The sequence below is a fragment of the Plectropomus leopardus genome, chromosome 18 (assembly GCF_008729295.1).
Source record: "Plectropomus leopardus isolate mb chromosome 18, YSFRI_Pleo_2.0, whole genome shotgun sequence".
Taxonomy (NCBI): Eukaryota; Metazoa; Chordata; class Actinopteri; order Perciformes; family Serranidae; genus Plectropomus; species Plectropomus leopardus.
Genome location: NC_056480.1, coordinates 21,721,273 through 21,737,840, shown reverse-complemented (window position 1 = coordinate 21,737,840; position 16,568 = coordinate 21,721,273). Strand labels below are relative to the sequence as shown.

The window sequence follows — 16,568 nt, the reverse complement described above, 5'->3', positions numbered from 1 at the left end:
ATATAGCAGTAAACCACTATTAGCTGTGTAAAGATATAGTGGAGTAATGACATCCTGCACACAAAACAACATCACCCTTACTCTCTGTGTGTTGTAATTTCAAAGAATTCAAAACAACTGAAATTTTCCATACAGTGCTATCAATTAATAATAAGACTACATTTGACGTAAATACATGGCCCCTTTTTGTTTTTCAGGAGTCCCATTTTCTGTGATCCCATTCGCTCATTGTTACATAAAAGTGTTTCAGAACGCATCAGCTGACTGTGCTCAAAATTAGCATTAAAACCAATCAAGTCTCAGTAATAAGAGGTGGGCAGTAACATGCATTAAAAATAACTATTGCCTTTGTTTCTTTTCCCCCTGTGACAGAATTATCTTTCATCTCATCCCACGCCTCTAAAAGACTTGAATAACTGACTGCTGGCTTCATGAATATAACAAGTGTAAATTAATTTGTGCATTTCTATAGTTGACGTCTATAGTTTAGCTGCTCTCTACACCCACACTGCTCTCTTTGTTCGTTTGTTTCATTAGCAAGCACTTTAGATTTAATCAGAATTGTCTGGCTCTCTCATCAGCTGCAGGATTACTAGGTGTGTCGACACAAAAGGTGCGTGATCACCACAGAAGAAGAGCCGCTGCTGAGTCAGGAACTCACCATCTGGTACCTCGGGGAACCTGCGTTCATCAGCGAATCTCTGTCCAACCCCGGAAGAGAAAATCAGTGATGAACGCCAATTACAACCCCAGCCAAATCAAAGCTCCTAATTGCATAATATCCTCCTGTATTTTTTATCATCATAATGCTTTGTCATTGCCGTTCCCTGTAGTGTGACTGCTGTGATGTTTCTGGGTAATTCTCTCCCTTTAAGTGTTTTTTTGGACATCTAATGCCTTCATTAGACAGAGTACAGTAGAGATCTGAGAGTAACAGAGGGGAGGGAGAGATGGGGGATGATTTGCAACAAAGATCCTCAGCCAAAATTCACTCAGGGACATTACAAATAACATGGTCAGCATCTTAATGAAATAGTTTGACATTTTGGAAAATCCACTTTTTTGCTTTTTTTTTTGGCCAGAAGACTGAAGCAGCCAGCAGCTGGTTACGTTGGCTTAGCATATAGACAGAAAAGAAGGGGAAATAGCTAGCCTGGCTTAAAGGTCCAGTGTGTGGGATTTAGAGATGTGATACTCAACTTATGGCTCGCAGGCCAAATCTGGCCCACGATATGGTGCCAGGTAATTCATAATAAAAATGAAGTGATTCACACTGGGAATTGTTTCTGTATTTTTAGTATAATTATGGTGCATAAAACAGCATCAAAATAGAGCATGTCTATCACAAAAAAGTGCCAGTGGAGGATCCTCTGCACCAACTGAAAGAGGTCCCAGCTAAGCCTCTGATGTCCTAAAATCCTAAAAACATCCTAAAAGCCTATACAAACATCTTAAAATACTGGATTTGTCCTAAAATCCAAGAGATGTCCTAAAATCCTAGAAACTACCTGAAAATCCTAAAGAGAAGAAACAATCTGAAAAATCTTGAAATGTCCTAAATCCTAAAAATGTCTTAAATCATAGAAATGACCTAAAACCCTAAAACATCCTAATATCCTACAAAGGTCTTAAAATGTCCTATATTCACAGAAACATTCCAAAATTCTAGAATCATCCTAAAGTCCTAGAAATGTCTAAAATTGTAAAATTTTACAAACCTCTTAAAATCCTAGAAATGTCCTAAAATCCTAGAAACATGAATGGGGCTGCTGCTACTGACCAATGCCCCCTGTCATTATTATGGGTTTTATAAAACATGAAACTGCTTTATTCTGTGTTTTAACCAGCTGTCATCCACTGGTCCATTTGTTTTGGAGAGGAAGTGACCTCTGCAGATTATTCAGCTCCCAGTACAATAAACACTGAAGGAATTCTAACCATGAGAAGTTTCAAAACTGGTTGCAATCTGCAATCCTTACTGCTATATGCCACTAAATCTTACATACTGTTCCTTTAACACAAGCCCGATTATATGTATTTCTTAGAGTAATAAAATTATTTTATATAACCAACAATTATATACTCATTATAAGACCTTGCATGTCATAGGACTGGAAAAATGTGCACACAAAAAGTGTAAATAAACAGAATATTTTCTCATATGAGCAAAATACATTTTTCATTGTCTTTTTGTTGTTGTCTGTTTGTTTCACAGTATGTGTTAACATATGCACACATAGGAACAGCTGTACATACGTGGAGGTGACTAAAGACATAAACGGAGGGAGAATTTGTTTTTTTTTACGCTTAAAACTTCACACCACAACTTTTCAAACTAACAGGAACTTTTGAGCAGGAAGTTGTAAAAAGGCTGAACATGTTTGCCAAAAGAAAACCACCCCACCCTCCCATCCACACAAAAAGAAACATTTAGTTTCTATTTATAAATCCAATGTGTCTTATCATGAAGAGTTTTGATGGTGTGAAGTTTCTTTTTCTCTTTAGAGAGTTCAAACTAATGAGCTCTCATGACAAACTGTTAGAAATTTGCATCATTATCAGTAAATGTGGTTTGTGTTTTCTTGTTTTTGCCAAATAACAAGGCTAGCCAAACGTGTGTCAAACATAATGCAGTGTGTGGTTGAAGTGACTGATACTTTGAAAATAGTATACTAGAACATGTTCATAGATGGGTGTTTTTTTCCATAGTTTTTTACATTTTAATGATTAATGAATCATCTGTGCATTTGCTTAATATTTTTCAATTTATCACTAAACTTTTGCATCTTCGGTTGTATTTTTCACCACAAGCCCACAATCAGTTTCATTTACATGTATTTCAACTTTTGTCACTTCCTCCTCTGGTACTGGAAAGTATTTTGGTTCCCTGCAGCTGATTGTAGATTAGATTCACATGACAAATCAGGGAGCAGACGCACCAGCGAGTGTATGAGGAAACTATACTTCCTCTTTGAAGAGTGAAGGTCCGTTACAAGCGGGTGCACTTTCTTGCTGGAACAAAATAACCCTGCCTGAGTATTCTGCAACAAGGTAAATGCAAAGCACTTCTTCTTATCTGTAGATTGATTGACTGATATTCTGATATCAAATGCTTGTGTGTGTGTATGGTGTGGATAAACAGGGTAAAGAGGGTAGAATACATTTGCTGAGATAGAAGCACAGCGTGTATATATGTATATAGCAGTATATATCATAAACATGCAGTATACCTACACTAAGTTAAGCCTGTATTTTCTGTATCTGGCTGAAATGTTTTGGGGAAGGAAAGACACATTACCTCAGTTTTTTTCCAGGCTACTGTCCTGATTGTGTGGTCCATAAAAGATGGTGAAATGCTAAAAAAAAAAACAGGCAAAAAATATGGCACAATTTTTCAGAATCAAAGTTGCATTTTCCCATTGATTGTTTTGTCTAATTGTCCAAAAATCTAAAGATACTAATTTTAATATCACAAAAATAATAATAATAAAGAGAGTTGCTCATTTACAACAGTTCAACAGATTAGTCGACCAACCATTTCAGGATTATATGTACTGATATAATGTGAATTGTTTTGTTTTTTTCTTTGCAGGATGCACATTTTGTGTGCCATGTTGCTTTTGGCCTCTCTAGTCTGCAGCCACTCTTCACCTGCCTTAAATAAAATGTGGAAAGAGTGGCAAACCATACATGGCAAGGTTTATGATAATCAGGTACGACTGTCTAAACCTTAATTTCTTTCTCTTCATCATCATAAAGACACACATACACTCTCAGATCATCAAGTTGGTGTCTTTGTTTTAGACTGAGATGGTTTTCAGGAAGGCAGTGTGGGAGAAGAACATGCACCTGGTGTTTAGACACAACCAGGATTCCTCAGCAGGAAAACACAACTTCACAATGGGACTCAATCATCTGGCTGATATGGTAGGAATCAACAGTTTTTGTTTTCACTCTCCTGCTCAGAAAACAGGCTGTGTAAACTTTCTAGTGTCAGATCGTACACTAGACAAACTCATATCTAACACCTGGGCAACACTGCCTGTGTGAGCGGTGCTTGAAAGTCGCAGAACCTTTTTTTTTTTTTTCGGCACCCATGTTAACATCTTAGAGCAGCCACATAGCCAGCGTCAACAGCACTGCTCAGTCGGTGCTTTAGATGCTGCTCAGCTGCAGCACATCTAGAGAAACCATATGACGCTTGCAGCTTTCAGCAAAAATAGACAGTAAAAAAATGATTTTGATCATCCTATTCAGTATGTTCTTTTAAATGTGAAATACTGTTGTTAGAGCAGCAGAAAGCTTGTGGCAGATACTTCACTCATTTATTAAGAGATGCGAGCTCTTGCACTGTCAACGACATAGTCCTGCAAATGTTTCACAAGCCCAGGTGGAGGCTTGTGTCAGATTTGAGGAGTGTTCTTGAGATATCGCATTCAAAAGAATGAGTTGGAATGATGGATGGACTGACATGTTACCTAAAAACATGATGCATCTGTCTATGGTTATCACTGCTGCATATCGGTATCACAAAAAGGTACTGGTGTCGTTATTTTTTAAACGATACCCAGCCAAAGTCACTATACTCCCCTCTGCTGTGACCAAGCCAATAATTGCACTACTTTCATCTGCCAGTGGAAAAATCTCATGTGTTATTTGTAACTAGATGCTGTTTTGTAATTTTTTCACTGCAAGTTTCTGCACAGAGTTGGTGACATAATGTTTGACCAACCGATTTTTTTTAAGTTTCTTCCTGGTTTATTTGTTTGGTGTTTCTTTTTTATCTTGTTTGTTACATTTTGTTTGTTCTTTAATTCTTTGTGTGTTTGTTGTTGACTTTGTTTGCCTGTTTCTTTCTTGTTTCTTCCTTCCTTGCATTCTTTGTGCTGCCTTTCTCTCCTTACTTCCTTTAAACTTCCTTACATCACCTTTACTTTCTCATTATTTTCTTCCTTCTTCACTTCAATCACACTTTTCGTTTTTATTGTCACCACTTTGTAATATGACAAATAGAATAACTGACTTTGTTTTGCTCTATGAATCATCTGCTAATAACACGACCATAGTCAATAGCTTGGATTATTGTATGTTCAGTTTTATTTGACAGAAGCTCTAGTCTGCTGGCTGAATGCTGAATCAAACTGCTGTATTGCATACTGCACATCCAAAGACACACTAAAATAGCCTCATGTCAACAATAAAATGCCCATTTGTAGCAGAACAGAGGAAAAATTATTTTCCATATTTTGAGGATAATTTCAAAAATTCAAGATATCTCCTGTCAAACTGAGGTTGTCCTGCAAACTCCAGTACCAGTGTTGTGCTCAGATATTGGCAGTGCCACTATTTAGGACAAAAAAGAGATCTCTAGGGTTTACAAACTACATGATAACCATTTTATCACAGAACACAGTCCTCATTATGTCACTAGCTCCTCTCCCTCCCGGGAGCTGTGCATACATATGCGTGACATTATAACCTAAAGTAGATTCACACTCATTGACCTCTGAAGACGGCTGCCACTGACCAGCATTTAAACCTGCACCCTCTGTGGCTTAAATTAAACCCCAACATATAGAGCACAGAACTAATCTTCCTTTATACAATCTGATTAATTTAATCCAGTATGGCCGGGCCAATCTGGACAATCAGTACTATTATAAAGAAGAGTACATCTGGGAAGTTACATAAAAGGAAAAAGTAAATGCAAAGTAGCATTTAATGTCTGGGATATCATAAACAGGGTAACAGTACAGATGTAGTACAAAGGTTGAGTTTTGTTTTGTTGTGTGTCAGTGTGGATAATTCAGTTCTGGTATTAGAAGAAACAAACCTTTGCAGCAGATGAAAAAGCAGACAAATTAGATGAATTAGATGGTTTTTTTTAAACAATAGATTTTACCTGACAGTATATATATAATGAATGTGATATCTATAAATTTTAGATTAGTAAGTGAAGAAACTTTATGTTTTGTAATTAAAATTAGTGTGGAGACTGCAAATAAAATAGAGTAATGTAACATAATATCATACACAAAATGTAAGTGCAGCAAAATTAAAAAATATATAATGCAAAAACAACAAATGAGACAAATAGTCCCGCAACATATATGGCCACATATGTTTGTTAGTACTTTCTAATGCGACCCAGTGGAGCTTTTTCTGAATTATTGCCCCTACTGGTGGCAGGAGGTCACTGCAAAAACAACATTTACACAGTGACTGTTAATTGTCCCAGTCTGAAACATTAATCCAGTTAACGCTGTTGAACAGTCACAGTTTAGTTACATTTAGGCACCAATACTTGGGTGGGTTAGGTTAAAGAAAAATATCCAGGCTGTTCTCATGCACTATTCATATGTATACCCTGTGGTGGACAGTAATTAATGACATTAATTTAAATAAAATTTTTCTTTTCTATCAAGACAGCTGAGGAAGTCAACGAGAAGCTGAACGGCCTGAAGCTGGAGGAGCCCGTTCATTTCCAAAATCGGACTTTTAAAGAAGCGAGAGGCTTATCAATACCTCAGAGTGTGGACTGGAGGAAGAATGGCCTGGTCAGTGCGGTCCGAAACCAGGTAAGTAAGGGTCAGCTATTTTAAAGGGAGGAAATAGAAAATCCAATAAATACATGGTGGCTATAAACATACTGTGTGTTTTTTAGGGGTTATGTGGGTCCTGCTGGGCCTTCAGTTCTTTGGGGGCTCTTGAGGGCCAGATGAAGAAGACCACAGGCGTCCTTGTTCCCCTGAGCCCACAGAACCTGGTGGACTGCAGCACCAATGATGGAAATCATGGCTGCAGCGGAGGATACATCTCTAAAGCTTTCAGCTACATCATCCGCAACCGAGGCGTAGACTCAGAAAGCTCTTACCCCTACGAACACCAGGTGATCCGCCTCATCAGTGAGAGCAACATTTACATTAAATTAAGTGGTTGGGTTTTTATAGAAAGATTAACCTTACATATAAACATGCAACTAAGAGTTTGTTTGTTTGCTTTTATCATTTTTTCTTTTTTGTTTGTTTCTTACTTATGTCATTGTTGCTTCTTGTTTGCTTATTTCTGGTTTGTTTGTTGTCTTTCTGTCCATCTTTATTTCAAGATATTTCCATAGCTGGTTTGAATGTTCGGTAATTTCAGAATATCTGATGCTCAACAATTTTGAGACATATTGTAGCATCATGCCATGTGTAATTTTCTCAAAACTTTGGAAGTCAAATTTGTGTAACAATGACACATTCATTTTTATATTTTAGAGACGGAATTTTGTGTTGGCCAATGTGTCAAATACAAAGTAAAACAGCTCTGTTTAGGCTTAAGTCATGAGAATTTTAGGTTGCATATGAATATTTGTTCTCTTTACATATAGTGTGATTGAATAATGTGTAATTTACTGTAAAATACTGTAATTTGATATATATTCAATTATATAACAAAATCAAGATACATGACTTCCATAAAATGTGTTTTCAGAAAAAAAGACTGCATAATTTTTCTTAGTTTCTTTAAACAGTGATACATAACCTATTTTGTAAATCTCACCTCTATATTCATAGAATGGGAAATGTCGGTATACTGTCCGGGGAAAGGCCGGCTACTGCTCTAATTTCCATATCCTCCCACAAGGAGATGAGAAGACTCTGCAGGCTGTGTTAGCAACGGCGGGGCCGGTCGCTGTGGCCGTGAATGCCATGTTGCCATCTTTCCATCTCTACAGAGGAGGTGAGGTTACTGAATCCGTGGATTTAATGCAGAGAGAGGTCAACTGATGGCCAATGGGTTAGCACTATTACTTTTTAAACACACCTTGAAGAAAAACTACGGTAAATAAGTTTGTGGTACTGAATGAAAGCATTTGCATTACAACTCTGTGTATGTTATATTTTATACTCTGTTATTAATTCTTTTGTTACATTTAACTTATGGTGAACTTTTTTTTTAAATCGCTTTTGCAAAAGGTATGATTAAAGGAGTTCTATAGGATATTCAGAGTGCACCATGATTCAGAGGTTGTCTGAACACAGTTCTCCACATGAAAGAGCTTGAGCTGGCAGCTAACAGCGCTAACATTCGAACAGTGAAAACAATGGAAACAGTGACAGAGAAAACAGTGTTAACTGGGAGTAAACTAGAGGGTTAATGCTAGGCTTCTCAGATGACACCTTACTGATATTAGCGTCAACAAGCAGGGCTCACACATTTTTCTCACGGTAACTACAGCATTGTTGAACCTTTAAGTGTTTTCAGAAATGTACTCTGCTAATATAATTTCTGCCAGTTGGGTTCTAACCATATGCATCTTTTAGGTTTATACAACGTACCGAACTGCAACCCAAAGTTCATAAATCACGCTGTCCTGGTTGTGGGTTACGGCACAGACAGAGGACAAGACTTCTGGCTCGTAAAAAACAGGTGACTTTCTGTTCTGGCCAGAGTTCAGCTGTAAAATGTGTTTACCACACATGTAAAAATATGTTTGACAAGTAATAAATATTAAATGTGAGTGTTTTTGTGATTCCAGTTGGGGAACAGCGTGGGGAGAAAAAGGCTTCATTCGAATTGCCAGAAACAAGAATAATCTCTGTGGCATTGCCAGTTTTGCAGTCTACCCTACGCTGTGAAAGTGTGACATGTCATCTGAATCATCTTGGTAGAATTTATATTTTTTATTCATTATCAGAGATCAGGTGCTCGTTTTAATTTTTACTAATGGAACTTTAAAAGAATTAAAGAATACTGCAAAAAAAGTTTTAAGAGTTAATATTCCTAAATTACTGTATGTCTTGCCTCTCTCATAGGTGTTTACATTTTTGGATGATTATTTTAGGTCTATTATCACAATAAACTCTCATTTTTCATTGTGACACTGTAAAAAAATGGGATGTGGAAAATGCTTAAAATTCTAATAATTCTGTAACTTAAGTTTAAATATGTAATAATGGTAATTATAAATATTGTTTATAATTGTATAACTTTTTTCTTTTTTAACCTTTTTTTAAATATTGTTTTAATCTACTAATTACTTGCAATTTGTAGAACACTTCATGCCAAATTTTCCATTGCCTTATTACCCATGTTTTTGAAAGAATCACAAGAAAAGTAATGCCACTCCAGGTTTTTAAGGGTTAAAGAAAAGGACAACAAGCCTATTTGAATTGATCTCTTGATATGTAAAGACACAACACATTTAAACAGGATTGTTGTAGAACTCAAAATGTTGCATGCACTAGTATTAGTATTAGTCTGTGCACATCAGATAATTAATAGCCAAACATTAAGTGTAAAATTAAGTGTAAAATAAGAAACCTAAAACCTAAAGTATATCAGTATGCAATTCCTTAACTCTCAACATTTTTTTTTTTCAACTGACCGATATGCTGCAACAGCATAATCAAATTCCTAAAATAAAGTTATGGCTTTTAGTTTTGGTGTGTCTGCTCAATGCCAAAGATCAGACAGGCAAAGTTAGCAACTAGAAGCATTTGAACATGGTGGAGAAAACAGAACTAACAGAAAATAAATATTGGACTCACCAGGTGCTCTGAATCAGGACTCCAAAAGAATGTTGACACCTGCTGGATGTATTTTTTTAAAAACAGCAGTAAATATAAACTTAAATGGTGATATGTCAGTGTGAGATCAAAGCATGTTTCTGCTGCCATCAAGTGGCCAAATCACTTATTGCAGTTTAAATATATGTAGCTGTCCAGTGAGCATGTTGATGTTTCAAGACTAGGATCTGCTCAGGTTGGTCACATTTTAGCGTCTCTGTCATCAAAAGAGGATGGCTAATGTTACTTATCAGTGCTCATTTTGGTTTCTCATTAATCTGTTTCTCTAATAATAGCATAATACATAGCCAAATATGAACAGTGGGCAACCTGGTAAAATATAGCTCTGCTACCTATAAATTTGTCAAATCATATAAAGTGTGAACATCTGATATTTATTGGAAATAGTCTCTATATATATATATATATATATATATATATACATATGTATATAATTTCTAGACATGCATTTCTTCATCTAGTTTATCAACTTTTGACAAAAGCAACACTCACAATATGCTTTTACAAATTTCCATGCAAATCTCTTAAACATGCACCAACACACAAGCTTTATGTCCACTGCTTCTAAATGATAATTGTTATCAGGTGGCAGTGCTTCAGTGAAGTCTGCTGCAGCTGTCCAATCAAGCCAGGCCTTTAATCTGATGTAGGTCACTATAAAAACTTCTGTTTTCATTGTATCAGTGACAGGATCTTCTTCTCCAAGATCAAGAGATGTTTCGGAGCCTGCTTCTCACAATTGTGTGTGGCTTTGCAACGGCCGTTATTAATTCAGAGTTAGATCGACATTGGACACTATGGAAGAAGATGCATAATAAAAGCTATCCTCACCAGGTAAAAAAAAAAATCAACAAAATCATCTTTTGTTGGTGTGCATTTAGAAGTGAATCAATTAAGTGGAAACAAACTGATTTTTTTGAAGGAATTCTTTTATCTTTTTACATGGAAAATACCTTCAGTCTTTCCATAGTGCCATCTTTAAAGTGTGATGGATAACTTAAGTTATGTCTTTTAATGCTATGTTTCCAGATTGAGGAGTTAGGTCGCAGAAGAGTATGGGAAGAAAACTTGGAAATGATTAATGTCCATAATCTGGAAACCTCCCTGGGCTTACACACCTATGAGCTGGCAATGAACCACCTGGGTGACCTGGTTGGTGGACTATAGAAACATTTTCTTCTTAATTAAACCTCTGAATGTAGTTTTAAACTCCTGCCAGCAAACACATGCATGTGGAGTGAACTGACCTGTGCTGCTCTTCATTTGTAGACCACTGAGGAGATCACTGGCACTCTGACGGGCACCATTGTGCCCTCTGACCTGGAGAGGGGTCCTTCTGACTTTGTCAAGGTCAACACCTCTTTACCGCCATCACTGGACTGGAGGGATGAGGGCCTGGTGACTGAGGTCAAAATGCAGGTGAGGTATACCATAAAGAGACAGTATGTGGGATTTAGTGCCATCTAGTAGTGAGCATTGAAGATTGCAGCCAGTCAGAACTTCTGGTTACAATTTCTTCAGTGTTTATTGTTCAGGAAGTTTATTACAGGAGCTGAATTATCCACAGAGGTTTCTCCCTTTCCAAAACAAATGGACAAGGTGATTTTTTTTTTTTTTTATTATTTTTTTTTTTTTATTTTTTTACTGGCAGAGAGATGCAGTTTCAAGTTAAAAATTCTCCTGTGCTGTTTAGCACTTGGCAGATATGCAACAGACCCAGCACGTGCTAATGTATGCTCACTTTTTTTTCTGCTAACTTAATGTGTGCTTACCTTATTTCTGGCCCAGACATTCAGGAGGTTTTTACAGGAGATGAATCATCCAGAGGTCTTTCTCACCAATGGACCTGGTGATTTTTAAAAACACAGAATAAAGCAGTTTCATGGTTTAAAAAAAAAAAACAAAACTGACCACTCGTTGTGGAGGGGCTGCTACCTATGGTAGCTGATGTGAATGGACCCACTCCCTTTGCTGTGTAGATATAGATGGCTCAATCAAAAGTAATAAACACCATTATTTTCAGGTGATTATAAAAGAAAAACATACCTGTATAGTGTATATATCACTCTAAATCCTACACACTGGACCTTTTTTAATGTGGAACATAACTCTGAAGAAGAGGCAGTCTACATGAGCAACTTTTTCCATCTTCAAGGGTTCTTGTGGCTCTTGCTGGGCCTTTAGTGCGGTTGGAGCTCTGGAAGGGCAACTCAAGAAGTCTACAGGTGTCCTGATGTCCCTCAGTCCTCAGAACCTGGTGGATTGCTCCACAAAATACGGCAACCACGGTTGCAACGGGGGCTTCATGTCAAATGCCTTCCAATATGTCAAAAACCAAGGCATAGCTTCTGATGCAGCCTACCCTTACGTTGGCATGGTGAGCATCTGAGACAATTGTTAACATTTCAGGTCTACTCTGGCTAAAACTGATTAGCTCCCCCTAAAAATGACTTTCTTTCAGGGTGGTCAGTGCAAATATAAGCCACAGTACCGGGCTGCTAACTGCTCAGGCTACGGCTTCTTACCAGAGGGGAATGAGTTTGCATTGAAGGTAGCATTGGCTAGGATCGGCCCTATCTCTGTAGCGATCGATGCCTCCAGGCCCAAGTTTGTCTTCTACCGTCATGGTGAGTAGTGACTTCATGTCACTTCTAAAAATAAATTCAGTCTTAATTGGATTCCAGAGAGGTGAGTTTAAACTTTTCAGACATGTTTTGTGTGGCTCCACAGGAGTGTACAGGGACCACACATGCACCAACAATGTGAACCATGGAGTGCTAGCTGTGGGCTACGGCACCGAGCGAGGACGTGACTACTGGTTGGTCAAAAACAGGTTGGTCTGGGAACTTTGGTGTTCAATATTATTTTTAATGTATTTTCAGGTTTATATTCTAAATATTTTTTCAATTGTAGTTGGGGTGTAAACTACGGTGATGAAGGTTACATCAAGATGGCTCGGAACAGACGCAGCCAGTGTGGCATCGCTCTCTATGCTTGTTTCCCCATCATGTGATCAATGTGCATTTCTCACCAGCAGTTGGGATGGGACATTTTAAATAAACAATTTCATCCTTAAATTGTGGATTTCTTTTAATGACTACAGCTGCTAAATTTCATTAACTGTATGAGTGTACTCATGAAGTTTTCCAAAGGAGCAAGTACTTTTTACTTGTTCATTTGCCACTTTTTTCAAATACTAGCAGCACATTTTAGGGTCGCATAGAACCACAAGTTGGCGCCTGCAATACCAGCATATACCACTTTGTTCTGAGAAACTGCAGTTCATAAGTGCTTCAGGACCTTTTCTTTGTCTGCTCATAACCCCAGAATTCAAAGCAAGATCTTCGGTCAACCTTTATCACAACTCTCAATGGGAATAAAAATGTTATAATTTCATATTGTCCAGTTTTCATGGCATAATTCTGTCTGCGTTTCCACTCTGAGCAGCAGTCGAGAAACTGTAAATAGAATCTGTCCAAATTTAAACGACTGACTTTAGTAGAAACCCACACAATTTGTCAGATGAATTGAAATACTTAACTTCTGATGTATAAAAAAAAAAAAAAGCTGTACATAAAAAGGATTGGATTGTGTCTCTTGCCATCCATTTCGCAAACTGCAGTATAAACCCCAGCTTAGATGAATATAGGCCTACAATGTGTCATACGTGACCAGAGAATGCTCCTAAAACCCAAATAATCTCAGAATATTCATGTTTTAATAAAAAAAAATGTATTAATTTGGAAAAAGGCCCAATTCAGAATATCCTAACAGAATATGCCATTAACATGAGCCGTATCAATTCAGAGTATTGTCACATTCGTAATAATAGTGGGATATTAGAATGCATATAAACGTAGTCAGTAAATCCTTACCAGCACAGATCGGAGCAAAGGCAACAACATAACTGCACATTTCCAGTCAGCAGGCAGTTGGTGGTGCAGATTTAGTTGTAGTACAACCTCCTACTGACATTGACGTAAGTTTGAAGAAATACTATAGTAAATTGACTTAATGCAGTGTAATGCAAACCATGACATTGGTTTTCTTCAAGTTTTATTTCCTTTATGATTTATCATTTTCTTCTTAGAACTGGACAAATGGCACAAAAGTGCAAATTCCAGCATAATGAACAACTCTCACATAAAATAAATACAGCACCTTTTCAGCATCACTAAAATATTCTCAATATCCAGAAGTAATAAATACTGAATTTACCAAGATTTTCAGTCTTCATTTACAAAACACAAAGACAACACACAATAGATTTTTTTGTGTCATATTGAACTTTTTTTTGGAATTGTTTTCCTTGATCTTTTGTTCCACAAATTCCAAACTTGCACGTACAAACATCTACAGTTTCTACACATAGTACACTGATTTTCTTTTTAAATTGAACTCACATTTAAGAGTAGAACTTTTAGCATTTAATAAACAGATCAGAGTCAAAGAAAAAAAACGTAAACATAAAGTCCTTCAGTCCAAACTACAGTGAATAATTCCTGCAGTTTTTTTTTTGCAGATGAAGGAGTTGTTTTCTGGCATGGGTCGGCCATTTATTCATCAAGGATTCATTTTGAACGGATCAGTGTGCTCTTAAGAGTTGAGGACACAGAAACCATGCCATAAAAAGTCCTCCATCCCCTTAACAGACCGCCATTGTTAAGGGGCATCCTCAGGCTGGTGTTTGCTAACACATCCCATATCACTGCCGATCGATAAAACTCAAACCAGTGACCCTTTGATAGTTTATACATATATATATATATATAGAATGCAAATTCTACACATACTAACATTAAATAGTAAACTTTTACATTTTGGACAGGAGCTTCAATTTGACAGAGGGGCTCTTTTGATGAGTTGATAAAACCGTGGTCCTCTTGGATTTAACACTGACTTCCTGTTTTCTCAAAGTTGGGGCTAGGCTCCACTATATTGCACATACCCCCTTTTTAAAACAGACTCACCGAACAAACAAGTTTACGTCAAATTGTACTTTTTGAGCTTAATTTATGCACATTTTCGTCTCCCTTTGCCTTAACCGTATTGCCCTTTTTTCGGCCATCTCTTGTACCTCTGCGACAAGATGAATTGCACGATTACAAGCATCCTCCTCAGAAATTCAAGCATATATTTATATGTATATATATATTTTTTTTAAAAAAGACCTGGGTCCAAGGTAAACAAGGAGCATAGTCACCATTAACTTACTTTCAGAACACATACTCAAGTTTCACCAATTTTAACCCCACTTTGATTAAGAACAATCACTGCAAGCAACAAATCTATGTCATCATACAACAATGAAAACACTAGTTCTTGCTTTAGACAAAAACAGCTGGCATACAGGACGTCCAAGAAGTCAGACAATACGATACAAACATGCGTCACGATTGGTTGAATACAGAAGGGTTAGAGGGTGAAGTCGTCTTTGTTAATTTAAGTTGTGATCCCTTTCCGTATTTCTAAAACAGAAAACAGACGGCGCATTATGTCTGAGATTGGCTATCTTTGATGGGATTTTGTTTTTAAAGACTGAATGATATCAGCAAAAGAGCACCCGAGTCTATTATGAAGAACAGCACATTAAATTCTACACTGCATATATTGTTTTTTTCTCTTTGTGTAAATATATTTTCCGTGGTCCCCAACTGAGCTGTATTCATCGCAGGGATGAAAACACCGCAACAGAAAAAAGTAGAAAAATATGTGACAGACGATTTAGAGTCATCTTATACACACATGCACACACACACACACACATTAACCAACAGTCTCTCCAACATGAACGAGACGGGACAAATTTGTTCATCAAATACACACAAGACAGTAAAGGAGAGATTTGATCCTCAAAATGCCACCTAGATTTGACAGCATTCAAGAAATAGTTCAACATTTTTGGGAAATGCTCTTATTTGCTTTCTTTTTAAAAGTTCAATTGATGCTGCTCTCATGCCTGTACGCTAAATATGAAGCTTAGCTTAGCATAAGCACTGGAAACCAGGGGAAACAGTTAGCCTGACTCAGAAAAAATAAAATCCATCTTCCAGCACTTAGTGTCCATTTAAAGGTCTACTTCATCTGAGTTTTTTTCTGGATTTTTCAACTTGCAGCGCTAAAACATACATACTTCAATACTTGGATCTGAATACATTAGGAGTACTACTGAGAAACTACAAAATTATATAAAAAACATTTTAAAAAATATCTTCTTGCTTAAAAAAAGTCTTCATGCTAAGCTAAGCTAATCACCTCCTGGCTTTACTTCCCCACCAAACGCACAGACACGAGAGTGGTATCAATCCTCTCATCTGACTCTTAGCAATAAAGTGAATAATTGCACTTATCAAAATGTCGAATCATTCTTTTAAATTCTCTCTCTCTCTCTCACACACACGCAAACTCTCACACATACATTGTTCAAGAGGTCAAACTTCCTTAGCTGAGATAAATTCTACTATCTTTCTGAAGTGTGTGTTTTACCTACAGACTGCGCCAAAGCCTCTAACATCCTGAACACACACTGACACACACAATCCAGAGGACGTCTTAAGGTCAAACAGCATACTCTACTGGGCGGCAGCAGCACCCACATGCTCACTCACTGATTGTCAGCACACATATTGATGTACACCTTTGGAGAAATTATACCGAAGTAGTGATATGTATACTAATGGTACTCAATTAGCTTTCTCTTTAGAGTGATTGGGTCCAAATTTAGATTAAAGTCACAACAGGTTTTTTAAAAGTAGTTATCAATTAAGAGTATAATAGAGGAACACAGTGAGGGATAACTTTTCACTTTTTCTGGCACAAATGGACACAGTAAAGGAATGACAGGAACAGGAGCCCTTAAAATTAAATCAGACAAGATTTGTAATTTCTGTTTTCCCTTTGTGCCGCACAGCCTGATCAATAGGACTTTTTCATCTTTACTGATTCTTCTTCTTTTGGTCCCGTTTGATTTGTGCTTATGAGTAAAATGAAGTC

The 16,568-nt window shown here is 37.1% G+C and overlaps 1 pseudogene; it reads left to right on the top strand.

The window, feature by feature from the left end:
* The first annotated feature begins 3,592 nt into the window (after window positions 1-3,592).
* On the top strand, window positions 3,593-12,652 carry LOC121958187 (annotated as a pseudogene).
* The last annotated feature ends 3,916 nt before the right edge of the window (window positions 12,653-16,568 follow it).